This window comes from Copadichromis virginalis, linkage group LG15 (assembly GCF_057382275.1).
Source record: "Copadichromis virginalis isolate Kocher_CV1m ecotype Utaka linkage group LG15, C_Virginalis_male_GT1.1, whole genome shotgun sequence".
Lineage (NCBI taxonomy): Eukaryota > Metazoa > Chordata > Actinopteri > Cichliformes > Cichlidae > Copadichromis > Copadichromis virginalis.
Genome location: NC_140632.1, coordinates 39,441,294 through 39,465,352, shown reverse-complemented (window position 1 = coordinate 39,465,352; position 24,059 = coordinate 39,441,294). Strand labels below are relative to the sequence as shown.

The window sequence follows — 24,059 nt, the reverse complement described above, 5'->3', positions numbered from 1 at the left end:
TCTCACACAATTCGCCCTGTATTTTTAGCGCTTGTAACCCAATCGTCACTCCCTGTTCACCTGGCCCGTAGACGAGCCTGCAGGCAAGAAGTCATTTGAAATGTGATTTAAAAATCTGTGAACTTATCCTTCAAAGTGACTCTTTATATTGAACTCACAACAACTCAAAGTTGCGAGCATAATGTGTCTGTGTTGTCAGCCATATTAACAAAGTGAACACACCATTAAACAATGTCATTAACCACCGACTCATGCTAATGTCTTCGTTTAACTATCAATGACGCTTAGCTTACTGGTCTGAAAGGGAAATCTGTTTTCTGGATTATTAGTCCAAAATAGAAATTCAGTGAGCACTTCGAATGTTGTTGTGGTGCTTGAGAGGGTGGGGCACTGCAGTTAAATTGAATTGAAATAATTCAAATGGCAAGGATGGGCAGTGTAGGACTACTTGTGATTGTGTTTATTGATGTATTTGTGAGTGGTTAGCACGGAGTCAATGAATTGGGTGTTGCTTTTATACTATGTTCTTTGCAATATCCCATTTAGCATGCCCATCTAAATGCTAATAAGAAAAAGGCTGTTTTGGAATTGCTCAGTATAACTGATGTGGTAATCACTGATTGCTAACTAACTGTAACTTTGTGGCAAGTTAAACTTAACATGACACCTGTAACGCTTTGTTTTTATGAAGATACTTTTGCAGCAACTATCATCGCTGTATTTTGAGGCATATATCAGACCAAAACCTTGTCATTCATCTCTTTTGAAGCTTCTCCACACTTCTTTCTCACCACATCGCTCAGATACCTCCCCACAGAGGCGACAGGATGCTCAACAAATATGACCCTGAAAACAACCAAAGAATATTTTTAACACGTTTTTGTTGGCACTGTAGTGACACATGTCATTATGACCTCAGGTCACGCTGTTCTTGCGCGTTCTTGACTCTACCCAGGTGAAGGATCAAAATCATAATGCTTAGTCGGAGGCCTTAAATCCTTCAGCTAGTTTTAAAAACATTGTTGTCGGCTCCTGTGACTTTAGTTTCTTTGTGACATTCTCATTCAGTGGCTATATTAATCAGCCTCAGCCCGTAGGCCCAAACAGATGGCTTTGATAACTCGCTTAAAGCGGTCCAAAACTCTGCAGATAGCGCTACAGTAAACTAAACATCCATCTTTGCAAACAGAGTCATTATACTCACGGCTTGGGGGAAAGATTCCCTGTCACACAGCCTAACCCTCTTCTCTCAAGGATTTGGATCCTTGTCAGCTGTATTTCTTAAACTAGTCAAGTGACACTAATGTTAAGTGAGCGTTACTGGCTCCAGCCACCTTGAATATACAGACATTTAACCCGACTTTTTTTGTCATCTGTTCAAAGTGACATTAAAGCAAACTTTCAAAATCTGTTTCATTTATTCATTTATATTTTAAATTGTTTATTTCCTTTAAAGCGTCGCCTATCGGACTTGAATAACGACGCAGTGCTTTTTACGCCTCTGTCAGCCTGCATTTATTTTAGCACGTTTGCTCAAGGTAAGAGGAAATACAATCACTGCATGGCACAAACTTTTTTTTCTTTTCCTTTAGTCACAGCCTGTTTTATCTTGAAGAATTAGAGTAAAAATAGATACACAAAGTGAGCTCCTAATTAATTTAGGGCCTTTTTGGCTGTGTACGCCTCGTTCGTTGGGTTTCCACTGATGACTTTAAAGTACAGTCAGTTTAATTTAATGCTTTGCTCATCCATTTCATAAGAACAATTACACATCTATAGCACTTTTGATAGATAGCCATCTCATTTCAAGGTGACTCGAGTATTTGAGAAGTAATACTGTATTTAATGTAGCTTCACAAATGACACTTCCAAATTGCTAAAATGTATGCAGTGGCTTAAGACAGCCGGCAGTCCTTAGTCACCGTGAAGTATGTCTTAAATTTAGCTGGTCCTGTATTCAAGGATAAAATTATTTTGGCATTTAGAAGCGAGTGGTTCTGCTCAGAGTTTTGAAGCATGTTTATTGTTATTTTTGTGTATTTTGAGAATGTGGGTAATGACTCAGCAGCCTGGAGCCCAGTTACAGTCAGTGCTGATTAAGCTTAGATTACTTCGTCGTACGGACACACTTGAATGTTTCCATCTGTATGTCTAAGATTCACCAGAACATCTGCCTAAACTCTTTATATGTCATTGCCTTCTCTTGGCTAACATTCATTTTCTTTATTTAATAAACTGCTGTTGTTTATCACACACTGATTCATTGTCATTCAAGTGCTATCCTGTGCAGCAGTCTTCACTCAAACCCCCCCAAATAAAGTCTGTGATTCATTTATTCATCTCATCTTTAATAACTCTTTTTTTTAGCTTGTTTCCTCTGTTTCCTGTAAAACACTCTTTATAAATAATTCTGGATGAACTTGAGTTGACCCTCTCGAAACACAGGTTTACAGTGTACTGTACAAAGAACACATTTCATCGTTACTCATTTCTCTTTGAAGAATCTGAATGTGAAACAAACAAAAATCACAATCAAAATGTAAAATCAGTATAACGCCGCCACCACTGAGCACCGGGGTCTTCAACAGACCCTAACTGTGTGTTAAGCATATGCACACCAGACGCTTATGTGTCCCGTTACAGCAAATAGTCTAAAACACAGGAGAGCAAAATATAATTAGTGATTTTTCTTGTTTCTGAGGTTTTGCCAATATTTTGCAAAGTACTGCATTTTGTGAGTCTTGTCTGTGTTTGTTCATGACAAAAGATGCCATGTAATATTAAGTATAAAGAAATATAGTTGAGAAAGTGAGCATAACAAGAGAGGATGAGATGAAAGCATTGCTCTGATGCTTCAGCCACCCCCAAGTCCTCATTTAACTTCATCAGTCTGTCTGCTTTTCTTACTTTTTGGTAAAAGGCAGCTTACACAACACAGTCTTTATGCACCATCTTTGTTTGGTCAGACTCACATACACTCTTTTGAAAAGGAAAATGCACCTTTTTCAGTTTCAGGGTTTTTCAGGGTTTATAATCTTCAAACAACCTCAGTAGAACAACATATAACATGTTACACGGTGTCATTATTCTTTTAACAAAAGCCAAACCAAACTGAAGAAGCAGTGTGTGAAAAACTAAGCATAGCCCATGCTTCACCGGCACCTTTAGGACCAATAATAAATTTGCTGTATTACTTTATCAGTCTCTCACATCACTGTGGAGGAATTTTGGTCCGCTCTTCTTTACAGCCTTGCTCGAGCTCTCAGAAAGGACTGCTGCAGCATTTCAATCGGGTTGAGGTCTGCACTTTGAGCCACTGGAACACCTTGATTCTTTTCTTTTTCAGCCATTCTGTTGTAGATTTGCTGCTGTGCATGGGATTTATTGTCCCGTTGCATGACCCAATTTAGGCCAAGCTTTAGCTGTTGGACACATTTCACTCTAGAACACTTTGTTATACAGAGGAGTTCATGGTCGACTCTGACTGAAAGGGGCCCACGTTTTGCGGCTGCAAAACAAGCCTGAATCCTCATCCCCCCACCACCATGACTGACAGTTGGTTTGAAGTGTTTACACTGATATGCTGAGTTTGGTTTTTGCCTAATACAGAGCTGTGCATTATATGGTCTCCACATTGGTCTGTTATGTCCAAAGGACATTGTTCCAGAGGTCTTGTAGTTTGTTCAGATGCAACTTTTCAAGCCATAGCTATGCTGCCAGGTTCTTTTTGGAGAGAAGAGGCTTTCTCCTGGCACCTCTTCCAAACAAGCCATACTTTTTCAGTCTTTTTTATCTGTACTGCCATGAACTTAAACATTTAGGATGCTAACTGAGGCCTGCAGAGCCACAGTTGTAGCTCTTGGGGTTTTTTTGCAATTTGTCTGAGTATTGCACGAGCTGACCTTGGGATGAATTTGCTGTAATGCCTAATCCTGGGAAGATTGGCAACTGTCTTTAACATTTCTCACTTGTAAATAACCTTTTTTCACTTTCAGAACAGTGTAGTGAATTCCACATTTTACTAACAAACAAAAAATCCCAAGTCCGATCCCAGGAGGAGATGCAAATCCCTTTGTGGCTGCGTCAGGAAGGGAATCTGGAATAAAAAAACCTGCCAAACCAAACATGCATAGCAACCCACTGTGACGACCCGTAGTGAATAAGGGACCAGCCAAAGGTAGCAGTGGGACTGTAGAATAAGGAACTTAAGTTTGTTTAAAAATGGCCTCATAACCCTTCATGGGTTGATGGGCAGCAACAATGGCTCCTCTAAGATCAATGCTGATGTCTTTCCTCCTTGGCTTTACATTAACACACAACTGAATGCTCTGGACCCGAAAACTCAAACCTTCTCCTCTTACAGAGGTGCTCACACTTGCTGATAATCAGTTCATCAAGTGCATTTAGCAGCACCTGGCTGCCTGTTTATCCTCTGAATTCCTTACGGGTGTAATGCTTTGTACATTGTGGCTTCGTTTTTGTTGAATAAATAACATCACGGTGTAAAATATAAATATCTCATGTTCTAGACCAGGTTATATCTTATTATATCCTGATATGTTAAAATCATCGAAATGAAAGAGTGTGTACTTTCTCGTTCACGTGACTCTATTGGTACACTATCAAATTCTCACAAAGACAGTAAAACATTTGCACCTCAAAAAAGTTCACAACCACAACCAACTTCAGAAAAAAAACAGCGTTACAGAATTACGAAAAGCACCGAAAAGATGTCTGACGTAAAAGATTTGGCTGTGCACCTTTAAAAGCAATTCCTTTTTCTCTGTTGATTGTGAGGAGCTATACACCCACATAATAAAACTGCACTTACACCCATATTTTAAAAGATTTTTACATGCGCAATTTGTTTTTCATGGCAAAAGCTGCAGCTATTAGGCCAGTATTCAAATGAGGCATTTGGCAACAAACCATATTTCTCTCACAAGACACTTGCGTTGTTTTTCCCCGACCTAGCTGTATACAACTATTACAAGTACAAATTGGACACAGCTTCATGGAATCCTGAAAACTGGGCAGAGAGTGACTGGTGGGCAGATGGGCAGTGGATAAAGTCTTTTATTTCCACCATTGAGCAGCTCCACACCTTGGATAATAGGAGCCAATTCAGTTCAGCCCATAAAAAGGTTTATCAGTTCCTGTCAGCATGCCCTGCAGGGGTGAGGCGACAAATAACAAGGTAGTGAAAAAGAAAAGTGGTAGGAGTCCAGCTCCCTAACCTGTTCCCCTGTGCCAATGGCCATCTGCATTTTCAAAAAACTCTCATTTTCGCTCATGACTCGAGATAGGAGATTGGAGAGTTAAAAGTCATGTTTGAGCAGCATTAGAAGGAGATACTGAGGTCACGTGATGTGAAGATGCTGCACTCCGTGCATCTTAGCAACGTCACAAAATGTCAAGCACTTTGTAGGCTGCCTGGCAAAAGAGGACTCGCTGTGAGCGTTACGTTTCACTGGATGGTCGATTTTAGAAAATGATTCAATTAAAATTAACATCGTATTTACTGATGTATACAAAAAATAAAGATACAGAGTTACAAGTTGTGTGTTTTAATCATTTGACTGAAAAACTGCTTTGGCAACAAGGTTAATGTTCTTTTGATATTTATATTGCTAAAATAAAATGAGCGTATTTAAAATGTTTAATGATTCGGTCAAAGAGGTACACACAGTCTTCTGCACTTCAGAATATTTATTTCTGGGAAATTATTCTATTCAAGTGCAGGACGATGAACAAACCGTGTCAAATTACAGCCCTCATCCTGATTTGACAAGCTTGTCAGATCTAAACTAAATTTCTGTCTCTACCTGTATATATATTTTTAAAGTGACCTCAAACCCAAATAAACCTGGAGGTTCTCTCCAAAAGCCAAAAATAAGGTTTCACTATAACAGACTAGATTTAAGGAATTACTCAGTTTGAAAAGAAATGTTTTTTTCTGTCAAAATGTAGGCGACTTTCACATGATGCAAAACTTTGATGATGGAGAAGAAGAAATGAGACAAAGTTTGTTTTGTTTTTTTAAATTCTACATTGCATTTTATGTACAGCAAATAGTAATTATATATATATATATATATATATATATATATATAAAAATTGTATCTATCTGTATATATATATATATACACACATATATATGTGTGTGTGTGAGAGAGTATTATTTTTTCCCCCCTTTTGAGAAGTGTTGGGAGCACAGTCGTGAGAGCTCCTCCACTGCGTTTGCCTTATGCTTGCTGGAATAAATTGGTACCATATGGCACGATGACAGGATCACTCAATCTTCTGTGTACCTGAACACCACATTAATCATTTTTTGGGGGATATTCTTTCCCTTTCATCACACAGGAATTTCCAAATAGCCCCTGCCTTTATTTCTCTCACACATGTAGTGAATTTACATAAACAGAGTACACTCTGCCCTTGTTATAAGCCAGACTATTTGCCCAAGTTGGAGCAGGAGCAAAACAAAATGTTAAGGTTGGGTGTCAGGTGAGACTTTCTTCCTCCTAAACATCTTGACTTACTTTGATTGTGAAACGTTTAGAACGAGGCGCATTTTTTAAATAAATCTTTTCAGATAAACCATAAAATTATCCACATGTGTGTATGCAAATAAATCTCACACATCGCTTTTTTATACAAGCAAATAAATAATAAGTGAATTTTTAAAAGATTTCCACAGATGATCAAATGTTTGCACAGATTTTTTTTTTATCAAAGTAATAATCATAACTGTTACTTTAAATGTAATTATTTGCACCTACCTTTATTGAATTGCTATGATGAAATTCCACATGTATGAACATAAAGCTCCTTCCACTAATTCAGCCTAAGAGTTTATAGACAGAGAAAGGTGAAGTGAGTAAAAAAAGGGTGGAGTGGCCCAGAGGTGAGAGAGACGAGAGAGAGAGAAATGGAGAGAATGAAAGAGGGAGAAGTGGGACAAAAGAGAAAGAGTGGTCTTTATAGCAATGTCCGCTTGATGAATCAGACATGTCTTATTTGTTGGCTGCACTGCCAGGGAATTTGCATTGATTATTTTCCCCTCAACAGATACATTTAAATCAATGTGGCACAGCACAGCCAGAATAGTGTGAGAAAATGTGCTAGGCACACAGTGAAGCCCGGAGCTTTAACCTTGGTCAGACAGGAGGAGCCACAGCTCCCCCTTCATGCCAAACAGATGAGATCAGGACTGAAAGCAGGACAGCACCATCTCTGATCTCCCAGTGAAAAAACAATCCCCCTCCTTCCACCCGTAATAATATTTCTACGGGCCAATATGTCTTCATTACACTGCAATTTTTCATATGCAGATGTGCCAACTAGTGTTTTCCCCTAGTTTTACAAAAGGATATATTTTGCTTTACACATCACAGTTTTGCTTTTGTTCTGCTTTTTTTCCTCTCAACACTTCTTAGAGGTTGCTTATGAAATCATGTTTTTATTGCTTTGTCTGTATTTACACATGCTTTGTATTTATAGTTTTTTTTCCCCAAGAATACAAAGAGGTCAGCAAAATTAGTTTGTTGTCATTTAACATTTACAGGAGGAACTGCTTTATTCGGCTCCGCATATCCATGTAACTGTATCTGCTTTGCAGTGGTAGGCATCAATGTGGTTTGACAAATGCAAAAAAACATTTTCCAGGCTTTCCTTATTTACAAGGTCCAGAATAGACTGTTGCATATTTTCTAAATGTTATATTAAATGTGAAATCCCATCTTTAAAACACAGCTCAGGTATGATTTGCACTGCAAGTATTTTTCTTTCCTGACAAAAAAGCAGGGTGTCAAGACTTCTTGAAATACGCTGTCAAAGATGTACTTTTATTTGTAAAAACGAGCTTCTCAAAGACAACAAATGCTGTATTTTTGTGAATAAATAAGCACGATTTGCATCATCCTTTCACCACTCTATGGTGACACATACACTGTTGCTCAGTAAATGTATTTGATCATCTGGTATTTGCAAGCGAAAAAGTAGGTTAGGTTATTATTTACTATCACAGATGCGCTGGCTTTAATGCAGACCCAGTGTGGATCACTGCTAATGCTCCATCACAGGGTCAGGCTTAAATAACACTTTGATTGAAGGTTTTTTGTCTCCTGTAATAAAGTCCTGTGCTGCCCTCTTGCAGTATGTTAAACTATGTGATTGCAGGGTGCCAGCAGCGTGACACTGTGAAATTAACATGTTGCAAAAGGCAACGTCTATTGTATGTTTCCAGTTTAAGAGAAAATCAGTTTTTCATTAATGTTGTGCTTTTTTCTTTTTCTTTTCCCCCCCATTTTCCAGATTTGTAAGCTGTGGGCTCTAAATTATGAATTTCACATTCTAATTGGATTGGCTATTTTTAACACGCATGCCCAAGATGCACACATACACCACAGACCACTCCTGCTGCCTCTCTTTTCCTGTCTCTCTCATTCCCCATCTCATTGATAATTTCTCCTGGAGCTTCAGCCTCTCACAGTGAGATCAAAGTGCCTGTCACACACTGCCAGTGGAGGATGGTTCAGGAGCATCACCCTACAATATATTATTCCTCTGTGGATGATGAAAGAGTGTGTACTGGGGTGGAGATGACGCTGTTACGAGGCAAATGCAGCAGGGGGCATGATATTAGGCAAACCAATCCACTCCTGGGCTGACCGTTACATTAGGGCTCTAAAGTTAAATTAACCCCTGAACGTGTTACTGGCAAATACGCCAGCATCTCAGAGAGATTTACTGCAAGTGTAAATTTGCTGCTGCGTGCGCTGCTACAAGAAGGACCTTCATTTTAGAAAAAGAACAGGAAGTGCAATGATTCATATTTTGAGCCCGTTTTGATAACAACTGGTGGCAACAAATTATGCAAAGTTTGCTCACTATTTTTTTTCTTGCGTCAAGTTGTTTGTTTGATTTTTTTCCTCTTCGAAGAAAAAAAAGAAAAGAGAGGCTTTCCAATATCTCCTGACTGTCTCTCTTTTCTCTGAAAGGCACATCTTAAGTCTGACTAAAGCATACACTCGTCTCTCCCCTAGGGTGCAGTGGCAGCGGTGCAGAAAAAGTGAACTGCCGAGGACCCCACTGTTTAGCAAACACTCCTACTGAGGGGAGGAATTAATTATTCAGAGCCAAGGACCAAGGCAGCCCCATTTGATTGCACCACAAAAGAAAGGTCAGAGCTTTTCATATGAGGAACCTCCTGGTTGTGCATCCTGTCAGCTGAGGGGACGTGTGTAGGATATAGGGCTGAATGGCAGCTTGGCTAACGGCTCAATTAAAGGGACACAAATTTCTAGGTGAGTGTGTTCACCAGATATGCGGCAAACAACAGGTACAATGCAATTTCACAAAAAAAATATGATTAGCAGCAGAAGAGAAATGGGTGATTGTGCCAACTCTGCAGGAGCTGGAGCAAGAGAGAAAGAAATACGCCTATTTTATTTAGGAAAAAAAGAAGAATGCTGCTGGTGAGAATAATTAAAAAGTTATGACCACTGAAATCAGCTTTTGTATAAATTTGAAAAAAAAAAATCATTTCATTTTCCTTCTTCGCAAGTTAGCAAATGATCCATTACCGTTTGAATTGTTAATAGGCAATAATGGACTTCACATTTAATTAATAACATATTATTTAATTTTGTGCAAAATGACCTTCTAAAGACTGAATTATTAGCTTTCAAATACTGCAAATACAGTGTGGACACTTGTGGCAATTAATTGAGTCGGTGAAAGTTTAGTGCCAGGCTCCCCATAGTGTGATCGTCTGCATAATCCGATCGAATTTCACCAAGAAAGGCACGCGTTTTTTTCCCCCAGTCATGGTAAAATGCCTGATTTTCATCGAGTCCCTTCTCTCCACTCTAAATTCACAATGCTTAGCTCACAGAACAGACCATGAACATAGCAGTGCCGCAAAATCCAGCTACAGCATCCTTGGGGTTTATGGAGTAAATCTGCTGTCAAAGTAGAATACTGTTGAGGCCTCTTGGTCCGTTACTATAGGTTATAATCTCTAAAAACTATGGACTAGTGAGCCCCAGCAGGGTGGAGGATGGAGCCGGGAGAGCAAATTCTACAACCATGCAACAGGGGGTGCCTCTTCACTCACTATTGGTGAGTGTGCGCTCCACACCAGAAACCGAACACTTCTATTGGCTCTCTTCAACACCCTGTGAGCCAATCGTGTATGGCCCAGCTCAACCATTCCATAGAAACCAGGCCTGCACCAGTAATGACATCAACTACTCCATTGAGCTCCAGTCTTCACCCAGTAACTCACACTATAGTGCTCAGTGTGTCTGCAAAAGGTCAAAAAGTAAAATGACAAAAATGTGAGGAATGCAACCTCACAAAATCAGCAACCTTTGAATGTTTTTAGTATTTAGTATTTATTTATTTATTGTTATTGTCAAGAACAATGAAATTGCGTTTGGGGCTTCCATACAACCCCCCCCAAAAAAAGAACATAAATATAAAAATGTTGTGTAAAAAGAAAAAACATATCGGTGGTCTAATTGCAGGTAATCAGTCAGTAGGTTGTGTGTGCTAACTGTGGTGTCTTCACCTTAACAGTATGAATTAGCTCATTGATTTATGCTGCTGGAGCATTATGGCTGAATAGACAGATACAGATAGTAAAGGGGATAGGTCCTTTCTGGGATGATTTCTTGCAGATGGTTCAGCCATTACATCTTAGTCTCTCAGACCATTAATTTCCCAGGTAATAAACCCCTGTGTTGTTAGCAGGTCCCCTTCCCCCCTGCACCCTGTGCCGCGGGATGCAGCCGGGTGTAGCTTGTGAGTAGTTGCCAAATGGAGATGACAGTTTGCTCCATTGTTCATCAGTGAAACCATGGAGCCATGCTGAGTCTATAGCACATGGATGAAAAATTAAACTCAACACCAAAAAATTAACGTGTTGTAATACAGTGTGTTATTTCCCCCCACAGAGATTTCTATCACTGCTTCAGGTCTGCCTCGAACGCGTCCAATAGGGCTTGACAGATATAAGATTTTGCAGACATATTTAATATTGAAATTACAGACAGATGAAATTTTGCATCAATATTCTAAATGTATCAGGACAGAGAGGCACAGGAAAAAGTAATTAGACATAGACACCAAAGTCCTGGGCGAAGCCTCATGTTCTAATTTAAAGTTTTTATTTCCACTTTCTAGATTTAGAGTTTCTCACTTACAGTAATCATGCAGTGTCAACGGAGATCTCTGTATCTGCTTAATTATTAACATACAGATTTTTCTTTTTCTTTTGCTTGTTTTTCTGCTCTGCTTCAATTTCTTCACAGAGGTGAGAGGAAATATTAAATTACTTTTTCCCCTTTAATATGGGCTCACTAACTTCTGGATGCATCGCATGTTTTTATGAGGGATCGCAAACAGCACAGGGTCTAAACTTACCGTAAGCACCTACAAATTCAGCTGCATTGAAAAGTATTATATCCTTTCACTAAAGCTGAGCGGGTTCGGTTCATGTTCTTTTCAGACAGATGTAGTGCAGCAAAGAAAGGCCAAAGTGAGAATTTATTCAGGATGGCCCAGGCATTATCTGCAATAGTGAGTGAGTGTAACCCTTATCAACTTTGAAGTCAGGGAAAATGCATGAGTCGGTGGGAATGTGAACGCTTTTCTTCCTGATAACACAAGTATTTCATCACATTTTACACCAGAATATACTGTACTGTTGGCTACTTTCAGTGCTCCAGCAATCCAAAGGCTAGCAATCGACTGTGCCAAAAAAAGAAAGAGAGGGGGGAAAACAATCTAACCTTGATTATCAAACACTCCTTTGCTGTGCCAGCCTCATGAACTGAGGCAAAACAGCAACACAATCTACCCACTCATAACACAAGCGAGGATCTCTGGAGCAATAAACTGATTCTGAGAGCTCTCATCAATCTTTAATCCTTCCTCAGGCTCCGTGGGGCCACTGCGGCCTCACGGAGCCTGATTTTGCCTCGTTCTGGTTTTGCAGGGAGGTTTTTACTCACTGCGAGTAAAAACCTCCCTGCAAAACCAGAACGAGGCCGGAATCTGGCACATTCAAGGTTCAAGCAAAGGCCTGGAAGACTTGTTCATGGGGCCAAATCAACTGAGGAGACCTTTTAACGCTTCATATCCAAGGGCTGAGACATGTGCCAATATTCATCACTTGTCTACAGCAAAGGTTTTAAGGGAAGGGTCATCAGAGCTTTGTGGTAGGTCGGGAAAAAAAATATGTTACGGGATTTTTAGAGGACGTATTTAACCTTGGTTATCTTCTCTGATACAAAGAAGATTACGTATACGTAAAAATCCGAAAATACAACCACAGGCTGTATTGAAATTAGTAAATACATTCACTTTGCAGTGCACTAAAACGAAATGGACCCGGGTATTGACAGCAAATAGTTAATCATTAGTTGGAAGGAGCATTAAAGTAAAGTTGCCTGGTGTTGTGTGGGCTTTGGCACTACATCCCAGCATCCAAAAGTCAAGGACACATTCTAAGCTGATACGAGAGAGGACAATCTAAACAACTATCTGTGTCATCGTACCAAAGCCACAAACATAGCAGCTGCGTGTAGCCTGTGAGTTGTTGCCAAAAGGATATGACAGTTCGCTCCACTGTAGATCAGTGAAACCAAGGAGCCTTGCTGAGTCTAGAGCACAACGATGAAAAATTAATTCAGACACCGAAAAAAATTAAGTGCCTCAGGAAGAGTGTGTAGTCTGTCCCCAGAGGTTGTTCTCGTCCCTATTCTGAGTGGTACGGGGCAGCTTGTAATGCGACCTAAGTAAGTGTCTGCTGACTGAAAGTCTGAGCTTTAGTCCCACCATATGTTTTCCCACCAGTATTTTACAACTCGGTATATCCGAGCAAGTGACTACAATGCAAACGCAGCGTATCGAGGTGGCCTTAAAGGTCTGCTGAAATTAGCGCGTGTATGTCTGTTTAAGAGGAAGGCTCAAAGAAAAATGTCCTGCTTCCAGGACACACAAAAACATTGGTTGGACACCATTTGAAAAGTAAGGCCACGCAGTGAGTGGGCTTTGGCACTAGCATCCAGAATCTCAACGTCAAGGACACAAACGAACAGGATATGGCAGGGGCCAGTCTAACCATCTGTATCGTCACACTAAAGCCGCAAACAAACCTGTTTACTTTTCATATTAGACAAAATACCGAACTCTCTAGAGTAAAGCCAGACAACCTCCACTGGCCTTTCTAGCTAATTTGTATCTAAACTTGCCCCGACATAGCTTGGTTTTCTGTTGAGGCTCGTCTCATAAAGATATAACAAGTTAGACTGGGGAGGCAGCGGGAGGGAGTCCACGCTAGTTCACCCACTGCAGAAGCAAAGCAGGTGGCCAAGTTGGTGACAATGAACAGACAGCATTGGTGGCCTAATTTCTTCATGTCAAACAACACCATATGGCTCCTCTGCTCCCCTGTACCTATTTAGAAACTGCGTCCGCATAAGTATGCAAGTATCATAGTCTTCACAATTAATTAAAAAAGGGAGGTAAGAGGATGCACTTCATTGTATATACTGTAAAAGATGTACAATTAAGGAGGGGGGGAAAAAAGAAAACATATCCCCCCAGGTATTTAGGCTTTATGCATGCCACGTCCTTGAAAGCAGCAAAGTTTCAACAGACAGTGTTCTTTTTTTTTTTTACCCCCTCGACACATCCTCAAATTTTGCATAAAATTGAGACAAGGCCTCTTACAGTTGTAGAGCACTCGTTTGGAAAAAAAGTGGAATATATTCAATTAATCTCTCTGACCTCTGGTAAATGTTTCAGAAGATGACAAGAAATCCTTGCTTTCCAGTCGTCCGCACTTGATCGCAACTTGAAATCGGTTTACAAAAAAAAAGTTGTACATTTGTTTTTTATCACTACATTATGTAAAAACACACCGCTTTAGACGCTGGAATAACAGTTATTAATGTTCAAGGATGAGTCAACCTTCTCAGCATTTTCATAGATAATAGTTTGAAATACAATGTCTTTGCTGCTGATGTCAACAGTCAGCCAGCTAAACTAAAATGATATTTAAAACATATCACCAGAAAAGCTTTAATGATGTTGGCCAGTGATTCTGTGACAGCTCTGCTAACAGAAGTGAAAGGCTCTGTTTACACCCAACCATGTGACTAATGGCAGTGATTGCTGACACAAACTTTCTCAAAGCAGAGGTGGTGACAGGTAACAAGGTAAACTATGTGCACGGAGACAGGCCGACTCCTTAAGTGGCAGCAAAAGAATATTGCACCATATGGTTCCATATGCTGCACGCAGCACTGGAAGCAGATCCATTACAGTTTATATTCAATGCAAATTATTTAAATCCCATAACAGAGTCTGCTGTTTTTGTTTTGGATCATATCTATTTCATTAGGTGTCTAAAATTCATTAAAAAAATGGGTTTATACGCGAGTGGTCCCACTCTCATTTAACGTGTGTGCTGCACCATTTGTGGCACCACATAAGAACTGTTTCCATTTAATGTTTTATTCCACAAAAAATGCTCACTTATTCCGATGTGAGCATAAAAACAGGAAAATATGAAATGAGAGACCTAATCAAAACATATCCAAAGTTGTAACAGTTATTATGCCTGTTATGATTATAGCATTTAATCCAGTTAATTTGAATTCCATTTATGTCGACCCCCTCGGGATTATTCCCAGGTGTCATCTTAACACAGAAATAAGACCGCAGACAATAGCAGAAAGTTTTCAGTGAGAAAGAGTTGAAGGGCTCTTGTCACCCCCCATGGGTTCCCAGCAAAATCTTTCAGCAGGGGACGAATAAAGCAGAAAATGGGTTTGTGCAGCATACAATAGCACACAGATAACTAGAAGGACAAGTATTGAAAATGTCCAATGGGGACGAGTTTGCAGAAATGCCTTGGTTCTGCACGACTGTGGAATGCCTGGTTCTTAATGGCGCACTAGTGGGGGTCACCATTAAGTGACAAAACAATATCAGTGGGGAAACATTTGCATCACGGTGTACAAATATGCAAGTTGTCAGGCATAGAAAGCCTGGCCTTTTCACTGTGACAGCAATCCCTTTAGGTGTGAGGCGAGTGCAGTTCAGTGGCGCAGGGGACAGCAAGAGATTTGGTGGTGGGGAACCGGTGGGACTGCGGAAGTTGCATGCAGTGAGGTGTGTGTCAGGGCGCCAGAGACAAAGAAATGATTACACACAATGAGTGGAGCAGAGTACATGCTGACACTAATGCAGTCCGAGGGGAGACACGAGACAGAGCACTTGTGACAACTGTGAGAGGGTGACGCTCCTCTGACAGACAGCATCGGGGGTAACAAATAAAACAAATTTGGGTTTTTTTGGTTTTTTCATTTGCTTTTTGTTTGTTTGTTTTTATAAAAACTACAAATAAACCTGAAACAGGCCGCATAATCGAAATGTTGCCTCAACAATGTGACATAAATGAATAAATCTTTTTCAGGGTTTCAGCTTAAAAGGTTATACATCTGTACAGTTGCAGTACAAACAATGTGATTTCATACAAAGAGCTGCACAATCACGTGTGTGGTGAACATAACAGCACGTCTGAGGCCGCCATGTTGCTGCAAAATGTTAAACATTTGAATCCTTCTAATATTTAAATGCTTGACTGTTTAAGGTGTCCTTGGCTTCTAATGTTACAGCACTGGTTAACATTACTTAAATAAAGAAATGTACCAAATGTTAATGTCAATAAATGTTACCATTAAGGAAAAAGGAGCTCAGACAGTCTGACGTAGTCAGAAATATACTTGCTATCTACACAGACGGGCTCCTCTTATATACAATAACATAAATGGTTCTTATATTGCATTTTTCTGCTCCACTTGAGCACTCAAGATGCTTTATACAACATGCATCATTCATACATTCAAATAAACACTTTTTTATGTGTCTAAGTGCTTTCTGCCTAACATTCACACTCGGGCTAACGCACTGCCAGCAACCCTGGGTTCAGTATCTTGTCCAAGGATACTTGTATACCAGAGCAGCTGGGGATTGAACCACCAACCTTTCAATTAGTAGATGACCTGTGCTACCTCCTGAGACACAGCCAACCAAACATATCACGTATATATTGTAGGGGACCGTGCCAATAGGTTATGGAGTACACAGGACAATAGTTTAATTCACAAGTCATTAATATGCTTAATACTAAGCATACTTGCATTCAAGCTGTAGCAGAGAAAATCTCCATTATTTCAAAAAGATTTTTTAAAATCGTTGTCAGGTCTGCAATTATGGAAAGTACAGAAATGCACAGTCGCTACTGTACAGATCAGATGGCAGCTTTCAAGTTGTCTGCTTCACTGAACACAGCGAACGAACCGTCACCACCTCTTCCAAAAAGATATAATTGTAATAAAAAACATGCAGCACAGCTGTAAAGTACTTTGTTTGAGATCGGTAAAGGCAGTTCTAACTTTACTGCAGCTCTGAACACTTTGCTCAAAGGATGTGTGTCATAAAGACTTTACAACTTCTAATTAAATTTGATTCGGAACAAATGAGAATGTTGCACCATCATGAAGTCTGACAGCACATTACATATGCAGCCCTATTATTGATTTTACTGAGTCTACTTGTGTGAGTTCCTCTGGGCCAGCCTCCATCTCTTTATGACAGATGGGGATCCTGATGTGCTCCTGACTGCATCTCACTTAAGGGGTGTGCTTAGGTGCATGCTGTTTGTTAAAACAACACCTGTCTGCGACTATGCGTGCGAGCAGTATTCAAGAACTTCTGTACAAGTACCTATCACCAAGTGTGACACCACCGCGGCTGAAATTGTGGCATTTCTGTTCCAAGTCACCTCATCAAGCATAATTTAACTGAAAATCAAACAGCAAACAGCTCAGCTTTGAATACTTCATGCTTTAATAAATATGCGAGGAAGGATTTCGAAAACAGTTGAAGAATAGCAGATTGCAGTGACCTAAATAAATAGTTCACATCAAATTCACTGCATTCCCAGGAACTAGAAAAGTGTAATTTTCACATCAAACCTGCGTCCTCTTTCTTCAGAAACACGAGGACAGAATGAATAGAAAAGATTATCGCATTGCACAAAGATGCTTTAAAGTACCCACATAACATGCACAGCAGAGTGGCGTAACCTCTGCAGATTCTTTGATACCACACGCATATTTCTGAAAAAAAAAGCCTATTCCTCTTTCCACTTTTCTTCCTTGCTGAACACGTAAAAATGCAACCATGCATCAACTCAGTAAACACCTTACTCATTGCAATAAAACAAAAATGCAGCAGCCAAAATACATTTGGACTTTAGACAAAGCCTCAAACTGTGAGTCACATCGTGATGCAACCAGAGAAAATATTATTCCAGAAACTGAAATGAAAAAGTTGAGCGGTCAAAAGAGAATTTTAAAACGCATGCTGAAATGATTTCTCTTGCTCTGTGCACATATCTCAGAAAGCATCTTTGGACAGTGAGAAGAGAAGTGATGCTTGCAACTTTCTACAACACAACTTTAGTCTACAGATTTTATGATAATGACTCTTTATATAATGATCATTAGAATATTTGAAACCTCTGGGTTAAAGTTCCAGACATTAATCACTCTACATGGTTTAAACAACAAGCTGCATGAACACCTTTATCCTCTACACCAAATTAGGGAACTATTGTCTACGTTACTGAATGCCTAGTGCATTCCTTAAGGAAAGTTTAATCTATTTACAAATACTGTCATACAGTAAGCCCAAAGGCAACAATGTCACGCTGAGAAGAAGAATTACCTCTGCAAGTGACAGAGAATTTCTATCAAAACATAATGATATTCTTTATTTTAAATGCACACACAAGGCTTCAAGAAAGGACTAGCCCTCCCTAAATGCCAGTCAAAGTGTCACTGTAAGCTCTGCTCTCTTATGACTCCTGACTGGGAGACACTTTTGGGAAAATCAACAAAGGAGAACTCTTCATCATCTTGGCAGGTAGGTCTCTTCACAAATTACCTTTTCCCCTCCATCCGTCACACAAGGGAGTTCACCTGCATCTGTAGCACAATGCTCTGCTGCTTGCTTCTTTAACATCCCACCTCTCTACAGCTCATCTCATAAAATATTGCTTCATTATGTCTTGAAATAATGTCACAAATGCTCCACATGTGAAAGACACCGGGGAGAACACACACACACACACACACACACACACACACACACACACACACACACACACACACACACACACACACACACACACGTGTATATATATATATACATATATATATAAATATATATGTATATATGGTTTATGGGTTTTTTTTGTTTTTTTTTGTGTATATTAAAATTTAATAAAGTTTGAGTCATAAATATATATGTATATATATATATATATATATATATATATATATATGCAAAAGTCCTATTGCACTTATTTAGGTTTCTCCAAACCAGTGACCTACTAAGCACTTGTTTTTTGTATTGATGGACACTAAACACAGCTGGTGAACCAAAGGTTGCAATCATGTGGTTTAATTTGCCCTTGAAAACAGGCCTGTGTCAGCCTTTATCCAGGTTGCTCTACACCTCTTTCACATACCACATCCAATGAATGAGAAAGACTAATAAGCAGCAAGCATCACCCAGTGGACTTGTCTAATTGGGTCAATCAACATCATCACCTCCTATAGCAGGGAAAGAGCGAGAGCATTCAGTATGTCAGAGGTGCTGCTCAGACCACTGCAAATGAACAGGCAGACGCGTGTGGATATTATTATATGGGTCTGTGATTAAAAGAAAAAGTTTCTGATAGTCTGGCGGTGACATTGCATATCTTCTTGGCCTTCTTTCGATCTGACATCTCTTTACGCAACTCCCCCCCCCGTGCTTTGAGAAAAGGAATGTTTTAGTTAAAATGTGAGAAAGATACTTGCATGTCCACAACCCCCCTGTGGTGGACTCCCATAAGACTTGTGATTCTAGAGCTTCTTGTCCAGTGCTTTTCATGCCGATGGACCAAATGTGGAGGAGTGCAGCTGCCATTCAGGCAGCGTAATATGCAGTGATGCATGTGTTTTTCATAAGGCTTTTACTGCTCGCTTCAAATTGAAATATTGCATCAGAATTGCACTCGTACTTAAAATACAATCAAAGCACCTGAGGCTAGGTGTCAGCACAAGATAAAGATGACAGAAATTACTGCTTGGTAATTCAAACATCTTATCTGTTATAACTCTGCTTGGCAAGAGTTAATCTGACATTGCAGAAAGCTGTCATGAGTGCGACTTATGCTGTACTGTATGAAGGATGCATGTACATGATGATAAACAAGTTTTTACGCACATGTTCTCACTATATTTTTTTAATGATCTGACCTAAATCACATAAGATATATGTTTGTTAGACTAAAGAACAGAAACAAATCTTTAAACCCATTCCAAATATTTAAAAAATGCTTGTTTACAGATTTACAGAACTGTTACAGATTAAACCAGCAATGTTTGAACAGCCAACCACAAAAACACCAACTGTGTGAACGAGCAGAAAACGTTGAAATGGAAACTAGACAATAGGCAAGCTAGGCAACCGCATCCAGTTTGGGCCAGGTTTAGAAACATTGTGCAACTGAAGCACTGGTGTCATCAGTAAAAAAATGACAACACAGATGGCCCTGCTGTCCGCAGGGGAAACACCATACAGGCTGTACTGGGTTTAAATATAGCATAAGCAATCATATCGGAAAAGTCGGAAACAATTAATTACTCCAGTAAGGTATTTTTAAAAAAGTTTTCACTTCATACATTGCAGCAAATTAAAATGTGTTTATGGAGCATTTTATGGAATTTGAACTCCAAAAGAGGCAATTTCAGTAAGACATTGGTCATAAAACCTGAAGTCACCAGTGTGTGTGTCTCTCTTTGTGTGTGTGTTTCTCTATGTGTGTGTGTTTTGAGCTTTTATCTATCTATCTATCTATCTATCTATCTATCTATCTATCTATCTATCTATCTATCTATCTATCTATCTATCTATCTATCTATCTATCTATCTATCTATCTATCTATCTATCGACATTGGGTGTTTATGAGATGATTGTCTAGGGGCTTGTATATCTTCTGTCCTTTACAGTAGCAGACTGTAGGTTTGACCAGTTTTCCAGGGTGCTTGGTGGGTAATTTATATTCTTGTATGTCCTTTGTGGGGCCATACCTTCATTTGCCAGATTCCCTGTTGTTCTTGTGGCTAAAGATATTCCTTTCCCTTATAAGTAAGTAAGTCATAGACACAATTTTATTAATATAGAAAAGTATGTTGAAATATGCAAACCAGAGCAAAATAGTATAAAAGGCACTGATCAAAAATGACTGCTCTGGACTAAGTTAATATAATTTAGTTTTGTTATAAAGATCGCAGCTGACAGAATCCAAACTGTAGCCAAACAGACAAAAAAAAGCAACATATTTTTTGTTTTGTTTCGTATTGAATGACTTAAAATGTCCTCTTTCAGTGCTTTGCACTGTGTTACAAATGTGAGTAATAAATATTGTGTTAAGTCCATGTGGAGAGCAGAAAAGCTAGACAAACAGTCAGTGTAAAAGTGACTGAACCTTCCTGACATCTGATTGCCACTGTCAGCCACAAGGCCCTTAAATTTTTAACCAAACCTTTTGTACTCTAGAGCAGTAAAAAATTAATCACTACTCAACATGAGAAAATTACTCTGCCTTCTTTTTATTTTTTCCCTTTCACTTTGGCTGTGGCCATTAATAGCGCAGTCACTGTTGCCCGGACAGCGTGTAATTCCTTTTGACTTTCCTTTCCATTTGCCTGGAGGATAAAGTAGTTTAAAACATTTCTGCACACAGAAGCATGGCTAACAGGTAATCTATCTAATTATGGCAAGGGAGGGGTTCCCCTGTAAAATATTGAAGAGCTTCCATAACCTTTGTTTCACCCTTTCTGTACACAACCCCCTAAAACAGACATAGTCTTAATGGTAGGTTGGGCCTAAAGGTTGGAAGTGCAGACAATTCAAGCTAGCCAAGTGGAAGAATAGGAGCTGATCAGCTGTTTGTTACCATGGTGTCATTTCAGAGACCGTCCAATATCGCGATAATTGCATGAGATAATTGAACTGCATGATAAGAAAAGTAAAACCAATACAATAGCCCTGCAGTATAAAGTATTGCTGTTGGCATGTTGGGGAGATTTTGATTTGATGTTGGACTGCATCACACTCTGATGAGCTTCTGTCTGAGTTTCCTTCAGCAGGAGGAAAGAAACAGTCAGACACTTGTATTTTAACTGTAACATACAGAGATAGTACTTTTGTTTTTATAATATGTAAGAGAGAGTGCTATGTACAGTTTTATTAATTTATTTAAAAATCTTATTAATATTAATTATATAATATTAATTAATATTAAAAAAATACACAATCTTCCTTTTTATTATCTGCACCTCAGATAATTTACTGTCTTACATGTACGTGTTGTAGGCAAATATTTAGCCTATTGGGGTGGTTAGCACTCTTGTCTCACAGCAAAAAGATCCAGGGTTTGAATCTGGATGGGGCCTTTCTCCCGTCTTATTAAATGCATGTTCTTCCTGTGCATGCGTGGTGTTCCTCCCGGTACTCTGGCTTCCTGCCACAGTCCAAAGACATACATGTGTTGGGTTAATTGGTGGTTCTAAATTGGCTGTAGGTGTGAATGTGAGTATGAGTGGCAGTCTGTCTCTTAGTGTTCGCCCTGCAAAAGATTGCCTGTCAAGGGTGTTCCCAGCCTCTTGCTCTGCAGCAGCTTGGATAGGCTCCAAGCCCCCAAGCAACCAATTGACAAGCGGTTAAGAAAATGGATAGATGGATGGATGTCCATTATACATCCATCACTGTTTCACTGGAACACTGGAGAGTGCTGAGATAATGTTAATAAACACGTCATTGACGCGAGGTTGATCTGCAGCCTTACTGTAGTGGAGGCAGGAACAGAACACACCTTTTCTCTAAGCAGTCCATCATAGCATCATTGCCATAAGCTGAGAGACCCAGAAAAATGACAACTTGTATCTACAGATTGTCCGGTTTATTGGAATAAAGAAGTTTTCTTATTCATTAGAACATTATTGTGATAACAGTTGCTCCATGTGTTAGTGAAACATGTTATGGTTTATTAAATAGTCCACAAAAATACAAATTCACGGTCTCACTTCCTTTCTTATTCTTAGCAAGTTACTATACTATGCCCTTTGACATGTCCACAGTCAGGCATTAATAAACTCTGCACAGTTACGGCCTCCAAGAGGTCCATTCATTTCTGATAATGGAAACCTCATCAGGGACTATCTTTCACATAATACATATAAACCATCTTCACATCAGGTAGCTACTGATAATTTCATACTTTGCCCTTGTTCAAGATACAATAGTCTGAAGCAAATTGGCAAAAGTAATGTTGTGATTTATTTATAAATGAAAAACAAATGTTTGCTAAATAATAAACGATGCCCAATTCTCCTGGATACACTATGAAAAACACTTATTGTCTATAGCATAAATAACAATTTCAAGTGTTCTTCCAAAGGCATTGAACTGAAATAAGCTGCATTCAAAGTCAAAACTGAAATTGTGCAAACCAGATTATGTTTCATGGGTAAAAAAAACTGAAAAAAAGCAAAAAACTTGCATCAACTTGAGTTCTTTGGAAACTTGAGTAAAAACAGTTTACTGTCCTTTGTAGTCTGCAGACTCATACATTTGTTATTATATAAATGTATTATATAATACATTTTTTGAAAGTATGTTTATTATTTAAGCATCTTTTTAATTTTAAATCATTTAATTAGTTTATGAATCAAATTGGGTTATTTATAAATCCTTTTTTATAAACAGTGCTAAAAAAATATCCAGAGAAAGCAGCACAATCGTGCTTCTGTCCTTTTAAAAGCTGCGTTTCAGGTTCAGAGTCACATTCTCTTCTTCCAGATCAACATTAAAACAATGCAACCGTGGCGCAGACAGCTCGTGCACTTCAAACACCTTCTGAGCCTTTTTGATGTGAAGCACAGGAGTCATCCTAAGGAACACTTCACCTCAGCTGCTGTGACCCTATTATCCATAAAATAAAACATAAACGAGGAGCATCTGAGCTCATTAGTAAACTATGATTAATTTGAATTTTTTGGGTAAAAATAGCATATAGATGTGAGTTATTTGAATTTCTCTGATTTATATTGTATGTAATGTTAATTTGCAACCTATTTTAAACTCAAAGCAAAAAATATTGCCAAATTAAAGAAGTGATGTTTTTAAAAGCCTGTCACCTTGAAATGTCAAATTTTTCCTTCTTTGCACTACGTATTCAAGAACAGTTTTTTACTACATCAAAGCACTTTGCAAAACTTGCCACCGTTATGTGGATTTGATCTGTGAATGATCCTAGAACTGATTACCTGCCTAATGGGACTGACTTTGATTAAGAACATGAATTATTTACATTATTATCCTTCACAGAATCCATGGGACTATTTAGGTGGAACTGATGCGACTCGCATAACAATCTAAATGGTTTCTGAACTGATTCTAAACCTGATTTTACATGAAATACAACCACACCCAGAGAAACACTCGATATTTACTAGCATTAATAGTGACAATAATTCCCCGGTAGAATAATATTTCCTTTCAGATGGTGGTGACAGTAATTTACCTAAACAAAATCACTAAAAAGAAACTAACATTTGTGTTATTTTGACTTTTTGATATTATCCTGTAATAGAAATGCTTGTTCAGGGATCTTGTCAGATGTAATAACTTTCAAAATAAAAACATAAAAATCAGTTTTATTGTTCTATTTTATTTAACCCTTTCATGCATAGCGGTCACTACAGTTACAGCTATTCAAAGGCTGTTTTCTTGTATTTGTGCCAGTGTTGATTGTATACTTGCACATAAACCACTACATTGGACACTGATGTGTCACTCCATACCACATTCATAAGTCAAAACGTATGTTGTCCACCTGAAGTGGACATGTAAGTCA

At 38.9% G+C, this 24,059-nt stretch overlaps 1 long non-coding RNA gene across 1 annotated transcript in view; it reads right to left on the bottom strand.

Moving 5' to 3' along the window:
- LOC146693009 (uncharacterized) overlaps positions 1-24,059 on the bottom strand; it is a 63,512-nt gene that overhangs the window by 20,522 nt on the left and 18,931 nt on the right. The window contains exon 2 of the long non-coding RNA XR_014915331.1: positions 6,786-6,850. This is a non-coding gene — a long non-coding RNA (uncharacterized LOC146693009). The remainder of the gene's footprint in view (positions 1-6,785; positions 6,851-24,059) is intronic.